This window comes from Polistes canadensis, unplaced genomic scaffold (genome assembly GCF_001313835.1).
Source record: "Polistes canadensis isolate GaletaPanama2010 unplaced genomic scaffold, ASM131383v1 scaffold_0, whole genome shotgun sequence".
Taxonomy (NCBI): Eukaryota; Metazoa; Arthropoda; class Insecta; order Hymenoptera; family Vespidae; genus Polistes; species Polistes canadensis.
In genome coordinates, this window is record NW_014569547.1 from 554,786 (window position 1) to 576,155 (window position 21,370).

At 37.8% G+C, this 21,370-nt stretch overlaps 1 protein-coding gene across 3 annotated transcripts in view; it reads right to left on the minus strand.

Annotated features, from left to right (window-relative positions):
- LOC106789119 (discoidin domain-containing receptor 2-like) overlaps nucleotides 1–21,370 on the minus strand; it is an 82,491-nt gene that overhangs the window by 37,198 nt on the left and 23,923 nt on the right. The window contains exon 2 of one of the 3 annotated variants that reach the window (XM_014753172.1): nucleotides 16,570–16,745. The exons of the other annotated variants lie outside the window; for them this stretch is intronic. The gene's annotated coding sequence lies outside the window, so the exon portion shown is untranslated. The remainder of the gene's footprint in view (nucleotides 1–16,569; nucleotides 16,746–21,370) is intronic. 3 annotated transcript variants of the gene reach the window in all.

A 21,370-nucleotide genomic window follows, 5' to 3' on the forward strand; every position in this document is an offset into this window, starting at 1 on the left:
AGAACGAAATTTGTTCATCCTACAAATAGTCAATAGATAGATACATACATACCTAGTAACTTCGTGCCTAGATTACGGGCAAGATACAAGTAGATGATAGATATAGTATGAAGCTGTTAGTGGATATATCCGATCACCTGAACTCGATCGACAACTCGATATAGACTAAGGGACGACCGATCACGTCTAGACGTACGATCAATTAGTCTCGAGTACTGCCCGGTGCCGTAGGAACACGTCAGTTTCGCGGCATGCCTCCTCCTGATCGGAACATAAACGACGCGTCGAACGCACATCTTGCCAAGACGTTGAGTAGAATCGACATCTATACTAGCTCGAATACAACGCCTAGTCAAAGTCCGGATCATTCTCTTTTTTTCTCTATTTTTTTTTTTTATTTTTTTTTTAATCTATCTCACATCTATCAAGAAGACACGAGAAAAATAAACCGAAATGTACGTCTGTCGATCAAAAACGATTCACGAAAACAATTTTTAAGGTCTGATCGTTAACCGTTATTGGTTTTTTTCTTTTTTCGTTTTTCGTTCTATTTTTTTTTTGTTTCGTAACCAGCCATTTTATTATTGGCTTAATTGACTTTTATATTTTTATATCAAGCCTTGGGGAAAATTATTATTAAAACCAATTGAAAATCATTCTTGTACGATCGATATTATTAAAATATTTCGCCGAGCATATTTCTGATTTTTCATCAAATTTTCAACGTTGACTTTTTTCGTCAGTTCGTGCTATCCAATTAAAAGTCGACAATTAAATTCTTCATATGAACGAGTATAGCTAGAAAGCGAGAGAGAGAGAGGGAGAGAGAGAGAGAGAGAGAAAAAGAGATATGTCTGGGTACGTTCTTCCAGCTTAATGTACTTTATTAAACGTCGTTTTTCGAGCCTATTAATTAAAGTTCATGCGCACGGCAAGAAGAGCAGGTGGCATCGTTTTTCCCCGCTCGTTATGGAACGAGGGAGAGAAAATATCTCTCCCTCGTCACTTCCCATACAACAAGCTCGAAGATATATATTTAGAGCAGAAAGCCCATAGCTTGTCTGTTCTCTTCCTACTTCAGGATTTTATCTCTCTTTACCTCTCGGCTCCATTCGTCCCTAGTTTTCGTATTATCTCTATCCTACTGCCTAGAAAGACTACTTTCGCCTTGTTAGTAAAGTAAATATCGCGTCAAACGGTTTGGCATTAGTGCATCTGCTTCTCACGATGCTAACAACAAAAGTGGTTCGTCATAGAGGCTCTTGGAAGGAAGAGGAGAACTTGTGAACCTGGCCAATGGGAACGTCAGGTTGCTGCAACTTTGGAACACACGTTACTCCAGACAATTAGATGACGATCTAAGCTCGTGACCGTTCCGATCCTAAACAAATAGGCTTACGATGATCCGTAATAGGATGACGGCATGTCACATGGTGTCTCCTATAAATCCTTTTACGTTAGGTCTCCTTGTCGTGGAAAGGGACTACAGCAGGTAGAGAAAATTGGAGCGTAACGAACCGAGATAGAAAATAAATCCGAAAGAAAGCCTATAGAGTTTACAGTGTCATCGCAAAAAATCCCAAAGTTGAAGGAAGGTTTGATGTTTCGGGATTATTTCTTCTTTTATCTTATCCTTAGAACAAAATTATTATTTTCAAACAATGTGTGTGTGTGTGACTTTGATAGAATATATTTTAGCTATTCTAGGATTGATACTTATAACTCACAAACACCGATGTGCAATAGCGTTTTTAAAAAAGTGTTTAAATAACGGATAAATTATGTCGAGAACAAATAATGCATAAGATCGAGGAACAAGTTTGTAAACCATAATTTTATTCGTTCAATCTCAAGTTACAAGTTCAACGTTGGAGATTATACGAATTCCCGTTGGCAAGGTTTTCACGACTGGTGTATGTGTACAAAGGATTTGGAGAACGATGCATCGTACAACTTGATTCACAAGCAAAACCGGAACGTACAGCTCGCTTTAATTGGCTACGTGTTTCATTCGGCTTGCACGGACGCGGAACACCACACTGCTTACACGTACCTACTCGCGGAAAGAACAAGAAAAGAGAGATGAAAGAGAAAGAGAGGATAAAGTGACAAAGAAACATAACGGAGTACGTAGTTGAGTTCGTCCGAACTTTGTTATCTCTTTCTCTGTCTATTCCCCCAGTATTCCAAGTCCCTTCCTCTATTTCTCTCTGTCTTTGTCCTGTTTCCATCTCACTCTCTCTCTCCCACTTTGACTCTCTCCTAGAACGATATAATAGTCTCTTCTCTAGCCGTCAGTTGGCTTATGTCACTCGGGATTAGTGCTGTTTGGACGGAGGAAATTAACTGCTACACCCCGAGCACACCATCTGCGTAGGCGTGCACGACATTGAATGTCGTAGCCAACCCCCTTAAGATTTTGGGGCCAATGTAATTCAGTGCCGAAACTGATCCATTGGACACCCCCGTCCCCTATCCCCAATTTCATCATCTCGCTTTCACTTATTCCAAACAGACATTAACATTTCTGTGATTAGAATCGATCTTCATTAGGGTCATTGAACTTCGTTCCCAACTTATGACGATATTTTTCTTTTCTCTTTACTCATAGCAGGACGCTGTTTGAATTACGAGAGATACCTGCAGGTAGGTAAAGATGAACCGACCCCGATCCTCTGTTTTAAAGTCATAAATAACGATCACGTTTAAACGGGCTGATCGATTTTGTAAATAAAGATCCTGGCTGGTTCGTGAGGAAGCCCAGTGGTGGATCTTGCTCGATTATCATCGAGCACGCAGGTAGGCACTCGAGGAATCTTCGAGATGGGAAAAAAAATAAACAGAAGAAGAAGGCAAGAAAAGGAAAGGCTAAGAAGAAGCGAGATGTTGAAAAAGAGAATACTGGAAAGCAAAAAGAGAGAGAGAGAGAAGGCACAGGTCGGGACCGTGGTGTGCCCCGGGTAAGATTTTCGCACCCGGCGGTAAGCTCGTTAGCGAGAGATTGCGATCAATGACCGAAGACGAACGCGTGGACGCGGGTAAGAGAAGGCTATGCTCGTGGGCCTGACGCTGGTGGGCCCAATGCTACTACAGTGGGGGCTAGCCGTTCCTTCGCCAGCCAGTATCACGCCTTGCTCGTTAGTCCCAGCCTCTCGACTTTACCACCACCACAATCACCACCTATTGCACCTAACCTTTCTTTTCTCTCTTTCCCCTTCGCGAACACTTTCCTCTTTATCTTTCTCTCTCTCCCTCTTCTACCTCACCGGGCTCTCTTAATACGTGTTATTCGATACCACCGTAGGTGGTTACGCTGGTAATTGCGTTCACACTTAAGCACCTCGTCCGATCGAATGCTGTAGCCACGAATTGCCTCTTTTTCTCGCGCCACTGAACCTTCCAACCAAGTACACGCTACGCATTCTAGATGATGCAATCTTCCTAATACTTTATTTTTATCTAGAAAATTATTCGGAGCATAAAAATTTTCTGCCAGATTCGTTCCCATTTTCCTTTTTTTTCTCTCTCTTTATTATTAAAAAGGCAATTACTTCTTGTGTTAGGTAATTGACGTATGAAAAAACCTATTATCCCAATTACTTTCCATTTAAAATGAAACACTTCATAGTTGATGACCAAATAGATAACTGTAGTCGTTCTCGTGTCTCCAGCCGGAGAAACACCTGACAACCGTTATGTTACTTAGAGAAATGAGTTAATTCTTGAACCTTAATCGTTCAGATGACCTTTATTACATTTATGAACGATCATTGTTAAGATTACTATCATGTATCACAGTTTATGAAATCTCGAATGTTCTTAGCTATCGATATGTGTGCACTCGAATGCCGCTAGCTTCTAACCGTTAAGAAATAATTTCTTTTAACGATCATCAGTCTCCGTATCCGCCTCGACGCGTATTATTATACCGCGAAGATATAATCGGAAAGATAATTCTCTATCGCGATAAGAGCCAGTAAGAAGACTGGTGGAGTTACGATTTCCGCCGCTCTTGCTGTTAAATCTAAAAGAAGAAAATAGATTTGTAGGAATAAACTTGTCCGAAGAGGATGCTGCGTAATCCCTATGCCAGCTTTTTGCCACTTTTATTTCCGGTATTAACACTGGCCATCCTGTATATATGTATATCTATATATATATATATCTCATGCAGAAAGAAAACTTCATCGATACCTCCGAACGCAAGCAACTATTTCAACCGGACTGAAACTGGTATATTCCTCGGTAATGTCCTTTTTTTTTAACTCTGGAAAGGAAAGAGAGAGACAGAGAGAGTATATCACGAAACGATAAATAAAATATAGGCGAATTGAAGTATCCCAGAGAGTGGCCCAAAGGGACTAGAAGTGTAAAGGTCGTTCGGGTAACACCATCAGAAATTCAATTTGGCACAGCAAGATGTGTCGTCGTGCAGCTCCTACGAAGATCTATGCAAATAGCAAAGGTAGAGCAAGCACACGTATATACTGAAGGGAAAAACAACCGGTAAAACTAGGGTTTCGTTCGGCATGGGAGCTTGCTGCGCGATACCAATGTTTTACCAAACTAGTGGAAATGTATTCGTTGGGCGGATAGTTCTTGGCCTTTGGGGTTTTAAATCGAAAAACGTGATGCGGTTGGTTTTGAGATGGCCTCGTTCAGAAAATACGTGCTGGAACACCCAAGCGAGAATTCTCTCGTTTTATTATGCACAAGAAAAATACAAAATGAATGTGTAAGGGAAAAAAGAATAAAGCTCGATATCGTTTAAGATAAACGATCTGTTTATATCCAAAAGCAAATATTATTGCTTTTATAATATTTGAAGTAGTACATATCTTTATTTCTAATTGATTTTATGGACTATATGGGATAATAAAATTTATGGAAGGGAGTGTGCTCCCCTATCATGCTTCTAATTCTTATTTTTTCCAATATCCGTTGCCAAAGTTATCCTACGATTCGAAGGAAAGGTGGTGAACAACCTCAACCACGGCAAGTAAATACTATATTGGGTCCAGCAAAGAACTTCACCCCACATGAAACTCAGTCGACTGTAAGAATACCCTGAGGAAACTGACTGGGTATCTACATAATTCAATATATATACCCAATACCCTGTGGCGGAGTACAGTTAGTGAATTCGTACGGATACGAATCGTTTGTTAATCCCGAACCTCGCCTAACTTCATCTCCGACCACTTTTTTTTATTGCGTCTATGGGGAAATCTAACCCCACGATTTGGTTCGCGAAGAAAGCAACGGGAAGACATCTGGTAAACGCAATACCACCTAGCTAGCTAGCTAGCTAGCTAGTAGTAGTTGATTGTAGTTACAGTAGTAGTCATGGTAAACAAAACCGTTCCAGCTCCAATTAGCGCTCGTTTACTTTGCGTTCTCCTTCTGCTCCTTCGAACACTTTCACCCAACAACCCACCCCAGTAATCACCTTTTCCCCCGATGCCGTTTCTATTCTCTTACCCATCTCGATTAAAACTCACAAGGGATTCTTCCATCGATATTGCGTGCTCGCTTCGCCTCATCTAACCCCGGCGTAGAGACTCGTATTTCTTTCTATTATTTCGTCGAACCAAGAGAACTCATAGTAAGTTTTACGAATAACATTGCACTTACTGTTTCTTTCAATAACATTTATATTTGTTAGAGGAAAGTACAGCTCTCTCGTAGTCGCATTAAATACATTTTTAATTAGCAACGTTTTATCAATACAACAAGAAATATAAAATTTGGTTGTAAACATCGAATGTACAACTTCGATGTATGAGTCACGGTTATAAATCTATCTATAGATTTACATTTTTATGAGAGAACACAAAAAAGAGATATTCATTCGCTTCCTGGTACAGCTAACTTTTTTTTTTCCTTAAAAGATAAACCGCAGCTACTTTAAAATACTATTTACTGGATAAAAACTGAACATTAGAGTTCGTGGAACGACTTGTTTTTGATCGAAACCTTAGTTTTTTTTTTTTCTTTTTTTTCTGTGTTTTATATATCCAACCGGAAGAATCTTTTTCCAGTAGGGGATGGTGGGTGAATCGATCGGCAAAGGAATCGTCGTTGGTTCCACGTCACACGCATCGCGAGGTTCAGTCTAGGGAAAGAAATTTGAATGTAAATGCCTCGGCTTCGGTCTCGGCCTCGTCGCGGAGCTCGCATGTTTTCTCAGAGTAAACCGACGGGGAACACGCAACGACGTCGAATGGAAATCACGGTCGGTCATTGCGGATTGCCGCAGAAATATGAGGGACTATAGCGATGTTGGAAAACAGTGGGACATGTATGCACGTACACAAAGAATATATCAGCTCGTGTAGGATTACAATAAACCTTCGTGATCGTTGCTTAGGATAAAACTGAATGCTCGTTGGAGAACATAATCCTTTAGCTTACATAGGATTTGCATGAAAGTTTTAGTAATTTCAAATGAAATCTGGAGATGAGGACGAAATTTATTTGAAATTAGATCTACGCTAATAACATGGATCGTATTCGTAGAAATCTAAAATTAAGTTGCAACACTTTATTCGTATTATTTTACGAAAAATAATATTCCATTTTTTTATTAGGAATTAAAAATACATAATATAAAGTAACAAAAGTTTTATATAAAAATCCAATAATTTTTAATATCGTTAGGTGTACATGTCATCATCGATTCGACTTCGTCCATTAAATGTTACCCTTACGTGATCCTATTAAGAAACAACAGTTGTTTCCAACTGTTGACCAATTATAATCCAGATATACTGGAAGGTACAAGCAAAAAGCAGGGTCTTCTTAGTCGATCGAAGCTATTCGTTCGCGGAACAAAACCCCGAAGCGATTTCGTTTCTAGCCGAAAGAAACTAAGGCCAATGTTTAAGGGCTGGATCGTTGGTTGGTTGGTTGGAGCGGCTTATCACCGAGTGGCACGAAATCCAAGCCACGACGTCTACGAAGGGTGCTCATAGGAGTTAGGCGTTCCTTTTCTCGACACCCTACACGTTCACATCGTACTTTTCTCCAAGTAGTGTATGGATAGCCACAGATCGATAATGGATCCTTTTCGGTCCGTTCCACCAACGCCGCATCGTTTGACACCCGATAAACGCAAGAGGTGTCGGCAAAGAAGAAGACGAAGACGAAGAAGAAGAAGAAGAAGAAGAGGGAAGGACGAATTGAATGGATAGAAATCACTGGCATTGTCGAGTCCACGGTTGTACGAAGCGACGGAAAATGAGAGGGCTCTCTGAGGTACTGCTGCTCCTCGGGAAAGAAGAAAAATTCTTCTAGCCGATCGAAATCCTCGAAAGCCCTGAGGAAACCGCCCAAAGCTTTTTCCTATTCGTCTTTTCTTACAGAGAGAGGTTGGGTCAAACTTCCCTTCCCTTCCCTTCCCTACTGTTCCTCTGCTTCTCGAAATAACGGACGGCTTGATGCGTTTCGACGTCTACAAAATCCTCGCAAAAATACCTTCCATGGTATTCATCTCACCTTTTTCTTCCTCGCTCTCTTTCTCTTTTTATTTTTATTTCTTTTTTTTTTTCTTTTTTTGATTGAAAACGGCAGCAGCTTGGAAGCACAGAATCTCATAATCCGTTCTATACGAGAAAACTTTCGTAGGATTGAAGAGCAACGTTAAAGGAACACGATCATTTGTATTATTTTATTATTTCTTTTTTTTTAAATATTGTTTTATTCTTTTTACAACAACTTGATAAAATTATTTTTATCGATTTGTCTATACTTACGTGTGACAACTCGAGAACAAATTCTTCATATTCTTGACATAAAGACGTAATGAGAATTTGTAGATTGATTGATTGATTGATAAACGTATTAGAATCGTAACGAATGCTTTCATAATCAATCTTGTTCTTAACTTTCCTTAAACTTTCAATTAGGAGTCTGTGTTTCTATAACGTATTACACGACATTAAAATTCAACTGTAAAGATTAGAATCGTCTAAAACTTCGGGTACGATAGTTAAAGCCTTTTGATAAAAATAAAAAAAGAAGATAAAAAAAAAAGAAAGAAAAAGAGAAATGTGTGGGTCGTCGTCGTCGTGATTTTTTATGGCGTCGAATTTTCTTCGAAATTTTTCCTCTAAAAAGAGGAGAAAAGAGGCGACGTGGCGTTGCAATCGGTGCCACCTGCCGACACACCGAGGAGGAGGAATATGGAAGAATTCAAAATGGAAGTTTTGGACTCCTTCTTGGCGTTATCTTGAGATAGAAAATAGTCTTTCCTTTCTTCTTGGTTGATGCTTCATCTCCTTGTGTCCCACCTTGTATTCTCTATCGGTGATTCTACAAGAAGCACGGATAGCTTCGCGAACGAACGAGAGCAGTTTCAGACATCTGTTGCTCGATTTTATCTCTCTCTCTCTCTCTCTCTCTCTCTTTCTCTTTCTTTTAGTATCCCGCTTGTGTTGGTAGCAGTTTCAGTAACGTAGCCATTTGCATAATTATTATCTTGCATCGCGTCCGTCTAAATACGGCTGGCCTGTTCTCAGATCCAAGCCATCGTCTCGACTAATATCAAGATTTACTTTTAAACGAATTAGTTCAAACAAGCACATCCACCCTCTACCCACCCAAACGCATTATCATTCCTTTTATCATTCAACTTACTTTTCCAATTTTCGATGCACACCTCACTTCTCCTATTCTTGGAGAAAGAGTCACTCACGCGGACTATAATAAACTGCATTCTCTTCTTCTTACTCTCTTCTAGTTACTCGCTATGATCCGCTGCACAAGCTAAAAGAACTCTCTCTTACAAAGAAAAAAAGATAGGACAAATCTTTTATCGTACACCTCCTACTAGGAAACTTCGACGAAGAATTCTTATTACGTGAAAAGAAAGAAAGAAAGAAAGAAAGAAAGAAGGAAAGAAAGAAACAAAAAGAGAAAGACAGAAAGAGAAAGATAAAGAGAGAGAGAGAGAGCAACGAAGAATCAAAGAAATCTCATTACCTTCGTCGGGAGGGTTTGGAAAAGGGGGTGGTGGATGTTAAGGGTGTAGAATTGCGTTGACGAAAAGTTCGAAGGAAAAGTAGTAAGGTGTTAAAGGTTCGCGCGAAAGAAAGTGAAAGAAAAGAGAAAAGCAAAGGAAAGACAAAGTCCGTTCATACATATAGCTGGTGGCGTGTACGAGAGAGGACAGAAAACAAAACTCAATTTTCTCCCACAGATAATAAAAAAAAAAAAAAAGAAAAAAGAGAAAAATAGCGTTACCAGGGCTAAAGGAAACGTCTGCTTCGAGACAGAATCGGGTTTTCCGTCAGTCGCAATCTTCCCGTTCCTTCCTCTCACTCCTCACCACTCTTATAACTCCCCCCAAAGCCCTGTAACCCTCCTCCCCCCATCAACCTCGTTTTTCTCATAGGACAGAGAACGAACACATTACTTTGCTCGTGTTACCTCGTTAATTTACTCTTTCCGAATGCACTTTACCGAAATTAGACCGAATTACGGCCACTGATGTGATCCTACTTTTCCGATCGTAATGATGGCCGCCGTACCTAATAATACTCTTTACGAATTCCCATTTCTGAGAGAATTGATTCGGCATTTTTATGTTCCTCGCGAATTATTGCAGGGGGGAAGCAGGGAGGGACTCGTTAAACCAATTTAGGACATTATATTACTTTCTATCTATGTTCGTTTTTTTAATAAAATCCTTTTTACAAATAAAAAGGGAGCAAATATGATATGTTCTCTTAAAGAATTGTCATAGTCATTTTTCTTGTCGACACATATCATAGCCTTATTGAAAATATTCTAGAGATAATCCTATAACAAATGTGATATTTTATATTATTATTATTATTATACAATTCATTGTAAAATATGATTTAATAAATCACAGTGAAATATAATTAACAAAAACTTAAAGTATGATAAACAAAATATAATTTACGATGCGATGGGTAGAACAAAGACGTCTTTTTCATTTCGTCGAAGGACAGAGAAAAAGAGAGAGAGAGAGAGAGAGAGAGAGAGAGAGAGAGAATGAGAGAAGGGAAGGGGAGGGATGGGAAGGGAAGCGCGTTTCACGAGAGGGAAAACGAGATTACATTAAATTCACGTGTACCATGTAAAAAAGATTAATGATCCCATGATTCGTATCGCCGTTGTCTATGCGCGTCGCGTCGTTCATTCGTCACCGAGCTCTCACAGATCGACCCTTTGCGTTCCTTTCGTTCTGAAAGCTGGTTATTTATTACCCCAAAAAGCATCACGCGCATACCTATATAACATACCAACTATGTATTGCATTCTTTTCTTCGGGGGTAACTCGCGAACGTCAAAGCAAATAAAAGAGTCCATATAAATGTGCATCCTGTAGAGCATACAATTCTAAAACCTTCTGCATATTGCTCGGGCTTATCTAAAATGAGGACACCTTCGAAAAAGACTCCTTTATTTTTTTTATTTATGGATATAGTTTTTTGATGAGTAAGTTTATGATTCGTTTAAATAAAATCGAGAGAAGAATAAAAGGAAAAAAAAAAACAAAACTCATTATTATTTCAATTATTTCGAATATCAAAAAGTAAGAACTGTTTTCATCCATACCTTAGCTAGTCGGTATAATCATTTTACAATTTGATCTGGTATTTCGCGAATAAACGAATTCCAAGTTTACAATGGTGACATGACAACTATCATCACTAAGTGATTACGAGAATGTATTTCGATTGATTACCTCATACACTTGGTAATTATCATAAAACCTACCATAATTTCATGCGGTGATAGATTGCATAAAGTCAATAAAAACATTTACTCGATATCATCGAGGGTTATTTTTTGTCGGTAGCACCAACGTCGATTATATCAGCGAGAACCGAGCTCGATTCGCTATCTACACATGTATGTTATATGTATGTACTAGACGCGTATATGTACGTATACGAACGTAGGCATACAAGAGGATAATTATGCTAAGTGGCTGCATAATCGTGCTGCAACGCGAGTAACGAGCATCGTCGTGTGAAGCTACATACGCCCACGCCTTCCCATACGAAAAGCGGTAAACGATGCTGTGTCTCTGTGTATGTGTATGTGTATCTGTATCTTTATGTATTGAAACGATTTTTGCTGGCTCGCACGGGCAGCTCGATAAAAGGGCAAAGGGCTTGCGATTTAAACGAAAACTTGACGCACGAACGCGCATAGAGATTGAACGCTGATCGAAACTACACCCAATACGATTAGTAGTTATCCTTTCTCCTTAGTTCTAAAGTAACTGGACCAATCACTGGCTTGCCAAGCTAACACATATATAAACTTGACTTTTTCTTTAACCTAAGTAGATAATTAAATGTCCATTTTTTTTCTTTTTATTTTTATTTTACCGATCGATCATCAGCCTGTCATCTCTTTAAATAAGAACTTGTTTTTATTTTAAATAAAATTCTATTTAAAAATTACCGATAGGTAATTTCTGACTCGTACCTCTCCCTATTTTCAAACGATCAGATATATTTCAACAGATTATCACGTGATTTCAAGTTCAGGAATATGTCATGTTTATATCGTTGACGTTGACATGCTATTTCCAGCGAGGGGATGCATATTCTATTTATAAATGACCTTGAATCTCGATACGTATCGATGCTCTGAACACGTTATCCGCATCGCTCGATAATCATTTACGCTTGGCGATCAAAAAACGGATAAAATTGAAGCATACGATGCAACGGGGCGGGATCTCTCGTCATCCATATATCGATAAAACAATGTAATTAGCATTAAAGCAAAACACATTTCACATCGGTCATTCGTTGAAACCCGTAAAGACTAATCTGGCAATAAAATCGAAATGGATGTTACCATTAATAACGAAATAATCAAGATAATATTATATATAAAAACATTAATGAAAATCGATTTATAATATTATTACAAATATATTTCGAATAAGTTAATCAAGTGGCAATGTTCGTGGATAAACAAATGATCAAATTTAATCACATACACGTTAAAATAATATTCATTAAATTAAACGAACGTTCTATCAAACGTCAGAAAAAAAAACGTATTTGTATATATTTACGAGAAATCTCGGGTAGAAATTTAGTCAGTTTAAAGTATTTTAAGGTCCACTACTTCCTGTCCCATAACGTCACCGCGTCTTGTCATCAACAGACGACTCATTCTGCTACGAGCATGGAATAATACGTGAGTATTACCATATGTGTGCAGAGAGAAGTAGTTGGAAACGCATAGTCGTTTCGGTTAGATAGAGAGACACTGGAAACAAGGGTGGAAAAAGGGGTTAGGAGGGCGGTAAGAGGGGAGAGGGGAAAGGAGGGAAATGAAGTGGGGATGAAGGATACATCGTCGGAAGACGGAAATCTACGAAAACGAACCGAGGTGCGGAATAGCGATAGAAATATGTGGGCTGGGACGGATGAGAAGAGAAAGTCGAGATAGGGAAGAAGGAATAAGGAGAGGGATGAAACTGAGGAGAGAGAGAGAGAGAGAGAAAGAGATAGAATGATCTAGGACCGAAACTTGGATGTAATTACTCCCGTCTACCGTGTAAACTCTCGTCTTGTCATAGCTATCTCTACCCTGCCGAGTTCAGCCGCGCCAACGGGCTCGAAATTACTCCTGCTTCCTTCTGCCGGCTAATCAGCCACAGGGCTTCTACGATAAAACAAGAATCCTGTTAACGGGTAAGGGGTAACGTTGCTCCTATCGTGCAAGGTCTTGGACTTGATACCCTCTCTCTCTCTGTATATACTTATATAAGAAAAATATTAATTACCAAAAATCATTGTATGATAATTTATAGGAAGAAAAATTGATCAATCAATTTTGCGATAATTTCTTTTATTTATTTTTTTTTTACTAGAACAGTAAAGCAGTAATATAATATAACGGTATCTTGATAAGCCTCAGATGTTACTACAGAATTCCTTCAATTCGTTTTTATAACTTTTCTGCATATTTTATTTCGTAGATTTTTCAAAAAGAATACTACTACTGACACATTCGGTTGCGGGACGAGGAAAGATGATTGCACCTACGTACCATCGATCAAGTCATGCGGCTAACGCAGGTGTATAAAGCAGAAGTATATAAGCGAGAGAATACCCGTGTTGATCGATGAGTCAGCGTACAGGTAAGAGAGAGAGAGAGAGAGAAAGAGAGAATGAGAGATAGAGAAAACGTACGGAGGAAAGGCAAAGGGAGAATATATAAGAGAAATAGAGATAGAGATACATAGGTTAAGGGATAGAAAGAGAGAGAAGGAGTGAAGGGTGCAGAGACACGCCCGAAACACATCTATATTTTAACGGGAAGCTCGACGGTGCGTTAAAACGATCCGTCAACGCGACTACCCCCGCAACCCCCGTCGCACCCTCACCACCTTTTCCCCCGCGTGAGTATTAATTACAAAACAATGGACACCGTGGACGACGATCCATGGCGGAATGCGCGCGAAGCGTAATCGACGAAAAGGGCCGTTCCGTACTCTGTAGGATTAACTCGGTAGCACGCGTGCTCAAGCACACCCTACATTTCATGATAACCCTTTTATGGATTTTCACGATTTTCTTCTTCTTTTTTTTTTGTTTTTCAATGGATTCGTCTTGTTTTTTTTTCGTCGGGATTAAGTATAATGGAACGGACGTTTACATAAACAAAACACAATCGTGATTTTATTTCGTTCGACAGAGTAGGGGGACAAAATATATTAACAACTAGAATGTAATCGATGCGTTCTATATCGATATACAGATATTATAGAAATGAGTTATTATTTAATGGTCTATCTTTTTTTTTTTAATACAGGTACGTGTTGCAACGGTCGTTAAAGAAAATCGTGCAGCGAAAGGTTATTTTTTTTCTTTTTTTTTTGTACCCCTGGCATAGGAAAATTCCGTGGTATTGGTGGTAGAGGATTATCGGTATATATCACTGGCTCGTACTAAACCCCAATTTAGCGAGAGACGATGGCAAACAATTAAAACGAGTGCTACGTATGTATACACAAACTTGTATATTTGTGTGTGTGTCTATATGTGTACGTGCACGTATTCGTTTGTGTGCATACCAGCTATAGGTATAGAAAATGAACGATGAAGCGAGCATCTGCGGAATGGCCTTTGGAGTATCACCACACCGCGGAACTAATAAACATCCAGTGCCGATAAATGCGAATTACGACATCTGGTTAACATTCCTCGAGCGATTTACCTAACCTGCGGTTATGTTCTTCCTTCGTCAATCTGTTCTGCTGGCACAGGATCAAGATGCTTTTGTGGACCGAAGTGCAAGTTGTCGCACTTTAGGCACCTCAGTGTTCTATAAAACGGTTCGTGAGCTGAGCAAACTGTAACGTAGTAACTCTTCAAGATATATTAGCATGAGATACTAAAGATATTTTCAACTCCAATGATCTATGCACTTTTCCACTCTATATACAGGAGGATTCCGAAAGTTTTAGAGCAGTCGTGGAATTTGTCAAATGTCATCATCCCTCTACGTAAAATTAGAAGAGGATATTCTTGTTTTCAACGAATTTTTTTTGAAAAAGTAAATATAACTCTCGGTTAAAAATTTTATTCGAACGTTTTTTACGTTTCATTTTTTGTTTTGTTTTTTTTTTAGATATTTCATCAACTTTTGAAACACTCTGTAAGTATAATATAGCGACATCGTTTTATCAATGAACGAACTTAAAACTCTATCTATCTCTTACTAGTATTTTAAGTTAAAAGTATTAAAAAAGCATTGAATCATAAAGATTGGATGGTAAAGTTAAAAGGATGGGACGTTATAAATAGTCAATTTTTGCTTGAAAAGAGGTAAAATATATGAAGAAAGAGGTTTATTGGTCCACAAGATGAAGTGTGTGTGAGAAAGAGGGAGAGAGAGAGAGAGAGAGAGAGAGAGAGAGAGAAAAAGAGAGAGTTCGTTAAATCGATCAAAAGGATGATTTTCGCGAGAGATGATAAAAGCGATGGATAGTTATAGTCTCATATATAACCGAACACGATTAACGTTGGATTAAGTCAAACGTCATTTCCATACTTTATGCTTTCCCAGACGAACGAGGAAAAGGCCCATCCGATTGGAGAATAGGTTCGTTCAAAGAAAACGCTTTAGTTAGGAAAAGTGAAGAGAAATGAAATGAAAATGAGTGGTTAAGTGTAATAATAGATCTAGAACATTCGTTTTACAAGCACAAAAATATTTAACTTGGTCCCTTTGTCTCCATTTACCACCCGACGTTTAATTCCGACCAGTTTTTCTGTCTTTTTTAAATTATTATTATTATTATTCCATAGGTTTCGTTTACAAATCCTAAATATTCGTATTAATGAACAACTAATTATTCGTGCATTTTTGCTTGAACGATGCTTTTCGTGTCGAACAATATTTGTCCTGGTTAATAGTACGATTTTAAACAATAGACATTGTCGTAAGCTTCTATAAACAATTATGAATAGGATATAAAACATTTCGATCAATTGTAATATGAGTTAACTTACATTCGTAAACTCTTAGTGTGATATATATTTCCTCTTCATTTCGTTTATATAAATATTTAATAAAAAAAAAACAAAAAGAAAAAAAAACCATCAAAAAATCAATCGTACAATTTAACTGATTTTTGACTGTACTTCGGTAGCTACTGAAACTCATTAGGTTTGCTTCAAGATGAACTAACATTTTCATCAGTTACGATTTCATCAACATCCCAAACTCACAAGTCAAGAACGAACTTGGTAAGTTCTTCTCTCGTCTTATCTCCATCTAAATAGGAATCATCAGGTAGACGTACCGGACAAAACTAAATGAAGAAATAATAAAAAAAAAAAGAGAAAAAGGAAAGTAAAAAGAAAAAAAAACGATCAACAGGCTTGAACGGATAAAAAAAAAAGGAAAGAAAAACTGAAAAAAAAAAGAAAAAATCTAAAAAAGGGGGTGATTAAATTGTGAGTAGGAAAAGGTCGAAAGTTCACGTGACGAGTAAACGAAACGTTGGTACGTCGAGCGTTCGAGGAGAAAGAGAAATTCGTAGGAATCGGATTGGCTACGAACGAGAACGAGAGATATCCTTCTCTGGACTCACGTAGTGCGGTCATTTATTTCCCTAGGGTAAGCCGAATACGTATAGTGTGCGCTCTTAACGAGATTATTGTCGCCTCGACGTGGACTCTACGAGCTAGCCGTCGATATGCCAATCACGAATTCAACCTATGTACTGGTTTACTCTCTCTCTCTCTCTCTCATACACACATACATACACGCACTCGCGTGTTATCTATTTCTCTCTCTTGCACTCTTTATCTATCCATCTATGTATCTTCTTTTTTTTTTTTATTTCCATTGGTGAATGAACGAGTTTTCGGTATACGAGGAAAAAGCGCTAAACTTTCTTAATTCTTTTTTCTGTTTTTCTTTTTTTATTTTGCTTTCGTTTTTTTTCCCCTCTTAAGAAACATCTCTCTCTGTCTCTCGTGAGGATCTTCTTGAAGAGACTGGCAAGAAAGTCCCCATCAGAGAAATAGAGATAAAGAAAATCGTGCTACGCACCGGACAGAGGCAACATTAAGGCCAATTGTGAGTGGCCCCAACGTGAGAAACGGGGCCCGCTCGCGCCTTCGTGTCCATGCGAGAGATTTCAATTACGCCTCGTTATGCCGACAGATGGGAATAATGGTCCTTCTAACATTGCCGACACTCGGTTCTCGTTTCGTAGAAGAAAACGCCTACGATAACAGAGAGAGAAGGAGAAGGAGAATAAAGAAGAAGAAGAATTTATCTTAACAAGAGCTGGTATATATGTTGATACAAATAATATGATTTAAATAATTGAGACTAAATATATCTGATAACATGCAATAAAATAAATAGTATAGTTCGATTGGTCAGGATTTAATTAAATTCAATCAAAAAATATACGTTCCATTTCTTATACATAAATTTGACTAAAATTAGATAAGTTTCGTAAGATTTTATCATTACCGTTGCCTAATATATAAGTTTCATTTCAAAATATGAAATATTACTTCCGAATAAAACGGTAAATATTTTCAGATCTTACCGGTAGTATCCATAAACTCGACGACGAGTTTAATTTTATTAATTCAACTTATATTCGGAGAGAAGTTTTCGAGATTAAATCGCGAGTTTCTATTAGCAAGTTGAACCATAGAGTAGAAGAGGCCAGAAGAAAAAAAAGAAAAAGAAAAATAAATAAAAGAAATGAAGAAAAAAAGTGAAAAAAGAGAAAGAAAGAAAAAAAAAACAAAAAAAAGAGAATCCCTGTTATAATGTACCTTCGATGCGGACGAAATCGAAAAATAGGAGTTTGTTCGGGAGGCGTTCGTCGTCCTCGGAGCGTGCAACGAAATATAAATCGCAAACAGAATGGGGGGAGCTACAGGTTGAAGCGTCCATAGTTGAAAACGGGAGACGAAACGAGAAGAAGGAGGCACGATGAAGGTAGGAATGAAAATAAACTTGGCTTCCTCGTTGCGTTATCACTATAACTCTGCTTTCGGGAAAAGGCTTCTGCTTTTTCTTTTCCACCATACCCCTCCTCCTTCTTCTTTCCCAATCTTTTTTTTCTTTCTTCCTTTTACTCTTTTACTTTTTTTTTTCTTTCTTTCTCCCCCTTCATCTACCACGTCTTTTTTACCCCTCACCTTTCTACCAACCAACCAACCAACCTACGTGCTTTATACCGCGAACGTAAAAATTTACCGTCTTCCCATCCAGCACCCTCCAACTTTAACTCAGAATTTAGCGATTTCTGGGAGGAAAGAGAAAATGAAATGGAAGTTTCTTCTTTCGAATGATTGTGATATATTGCGCCAGATATAAAGAGGATTTCACTAGATGGCGGTTTAAATGTTCATTTGCAAATGTGTTTGCGTATAGGTTGCTTCGAGTATATAGGGTTTATTTTTAAAATCAAAGCTTTCGATTTAGGATGTATTTTTTTTCCTTTTTCACGGTTTGGTATACAACTTTGTGTTTGTTTTATTATTTAATATATTGATATTAGCAAATTATTTATTTCCCTACGAGAATAACGATATATTTTAATGTAAATCTATTTGAATCAAATCTTTTAGAAAGAAATCATTTGCGGATATCTATTCTTTACAAAAGAAAAATGGAAAAACTGGAAAGAAGTTATTAATCGAAGTTTGGTGATAACTGGAACTGTAGATGTCTCGCGATAAAGGAATTTTCCCGCGAGGTTCCCTGTCCCTACGTCGAGGTTCCCGCTTCGAAAGTCGACTGTACTCGATTTTGCGAGCGTGCGAATCGACAAATCGAATTTTCGATGTTTGTTCGTTGAGGCTGCCTGCCTCAAGCATCGTACAGAAATTCCCTTGATACGACTTGCCTCTCCAAGCCAACTCTCGCGTTCTCTCTCTCTCTCTCTCTCTCTCTCTATCTTTATTTTTCTTTTCCTCTTTCTCGTTGTACGCGTATAGATAAACGTATTTCTCGACGTACGAACGATAACGTGAGAAAGAGAACGCGATTCGATTGAATTTATAAAACGAAAAGATCAAAAATTCCCTATCGCTTCTATACAAACGATATTTTTATTAATAAAAAAGAAGAAGCAAAAAAAACAGAAAATCCGTATTGAATTTATCGGAAAATCGAATAATCCATATATTCTATACGTAGTTATGATAGAATTCTATTTTATAATAAATAATATATATATGAAATATTTTTCAGAGAAATTATATACTTGTGTTATTTAGGTATGTATATATTATATCATTTTAAATGTATTATTAAACTTCGAGGAAAGGGGGGAATAGAATCATTAAGGAAAATCATGGCAAAGCGTTTTATTGTTTGATCGATAATCCCATGGGACTCGGTTAATTCGACTTGGAAGTCGTCGAAGGTGAATGTGAGTTATCTCGCACCTCGGCGACTTATCCACAGACGGGATCGATATCGGTTCTTCGATATCGACCTGCTCTACGTGTACTTCGAGACTGCACCCATGAGGCATTGGTTCGGTCACGCCCTCAGAAGTTAAAGTACCTCCAAACAAACCAGAAATGATTGAACTTTTCTCTAACTTTTCTACCATATTTGTTTCGATGCTATGGGTGATGATTTCTTTTTTTTTTTTCGGATTCTCGGTAAACGAACAGACCGAACAATTAGAAGAAACAACAAGAAACGTAGCAGAAAAAGAAACAAGAATACTTTTAATGTAATCTGACGTTAACGAACAATAGAACAATTTTTTAAAAGTCACTTGTTAATGAATCGACTAATTTCAATATTAAAAATGAATAATTGTTTCCCAGGAAACACGTCAATAGAATCAAATTGTCCTAACGATTTTTATTCATTGCAATCGGAGATCTGTTCGAACGTAATGATTAGAGTATCATTTTTCTATTTCTCCCGCACAATCAACGTCAAGTTCAACGAACCAATATTTAATCACCTGAGAAATGCTACCACCTTGACGCTCAATATCCTGGAAATCAATAATTCAGACATCTTTCAAGTTATCGTTACTTTCTCGCGTCAACTCGACGAATCAGTTGAGTCATGCTTTTTAACCATCGATCTTAAAGATCAACAACTTTCTTGGAGTTCACACAATCTATTTAAGAAATGAATCAGACGATCAATCATGGGATCGAAGTATCATCTTCATGCGTAATAATAACATTTGAAAAACCAACCAAACGATTTATCTATCTCGTAATCTCGCTTAGAATACTAACGAGCAAAAGAAAATAATCCAATGAAAACGAAGATACCACCACACCAGGATATCGAATTTTTCTTAACGTTCATATACCACCCCCCACTCGGTTGACTTTCCTTTCTTATTTCGTTCTTTTTAAAAAGGGATTTTCAGGGAGCTATTAAAAGTCAAGGCGACCAACCACCTTCCACTAGGAAGGTTTTCGCACGTGACAAGCATTTATCCGTTCACTTTTTCGTCAACTAAGGCCAATTTCCCAAAGTCCACGAGGCATTAATCATGAAAGCGTTGGAACTAATAACCCAACGGTGTCATTGTATCGAAGAAAGACAGAAGAAAAACTAAGGGATGAGACGAAAGGGGGATAACCAAGAAGGAGAAGAAAAAAAAGAAGAAGAAGAAGAAAAGAAATAGAAAAGAAGAAGCATGGGTCACGTCTGGGAAATGCCAAAGGAATTTACTGGACGGTTCCATGCCCGTATCGTTCTTCTAGTCGTGTTAATCAAAAAGTCTCATAAAGCCACGATGAACGGCCATGTTCGCAATGTTTTACGATGCCGTTGCAACGACTAACCTAACGAAATTTCTTTCGCCGAACTTTATATACCTATATATTTATATATAATACTTATACGTGGCGTTTGTTTCCATCGTTATTAATCGATTTATTTCACTCGGAACTTCGAATTAATACGTATCTCTACAGGTGACGTATTAAATTTTTATGAACAATTTACCGAGTGTCTTCTTAGAATGATATTATTTATAGTACACAGTAAAAGGAAAAAATGTATAATTCAACGAGTATATAGATGCTATCAAATTAATTTCACGTTTTAATCCTATGCGCGTAAATAACAGGATTATGCGGAGATTAATTAAACAAATAAAACAAAACAAAACAAAAAGTCTAGAAAAGGGGAAACGCTTTGTGGTAAGGTGTCTTATTCTCAAACAAGACGAGTCTTGAAACATCGATGACCCTTTTGAAGTCAATGAGCGCATCGAGCGCATCGTATTATACTGAAGAATCAGATTTCAGCCGCATTTGCACACACACGCACACACACATATGCTTAGACCTCACAGATGCATGCTGGGAACACACGTCGTCTCGATTATTCCGCCTCGTTTTCGAAATCTTTTCGATATCGTCTTGGGTAAATTCGATTTGCTTAGAAGAAATTGGAGAAGGATCTTTCGAACTCTATCACATTTCATAAATAAAATTTATGCATAAAAAAGTAAGGATAACCAATATCAATGATTCAACTTATTTACGCTCCGATTCATTTTCTTAATTAATACTTTATTAGAACTGTGCAGATATAATATTGTAATTTTATTCAACGAATTAATAGAGATACTTGTTAATGTTTAAATAAACCGACGTTATCCGAGTAATAGATTTTTCACGCATGAAAGAATAAACGATTAGCCGGTTGAGGTATCGTATCGGTAACGGAATTATACGTAAAGCCGTTCTCGAGTCTGTCCCTTTTTTTACTTTCTTTCCTTTAGTTTCTTTTTTTTTCTTCTTCTTCTTCCTCTGCATTGGACAATTTTATAAGCCGCACGAGGTGGCACTCCTCGAATCGTCGTAGAACCCAACGACGGCGCAACGAG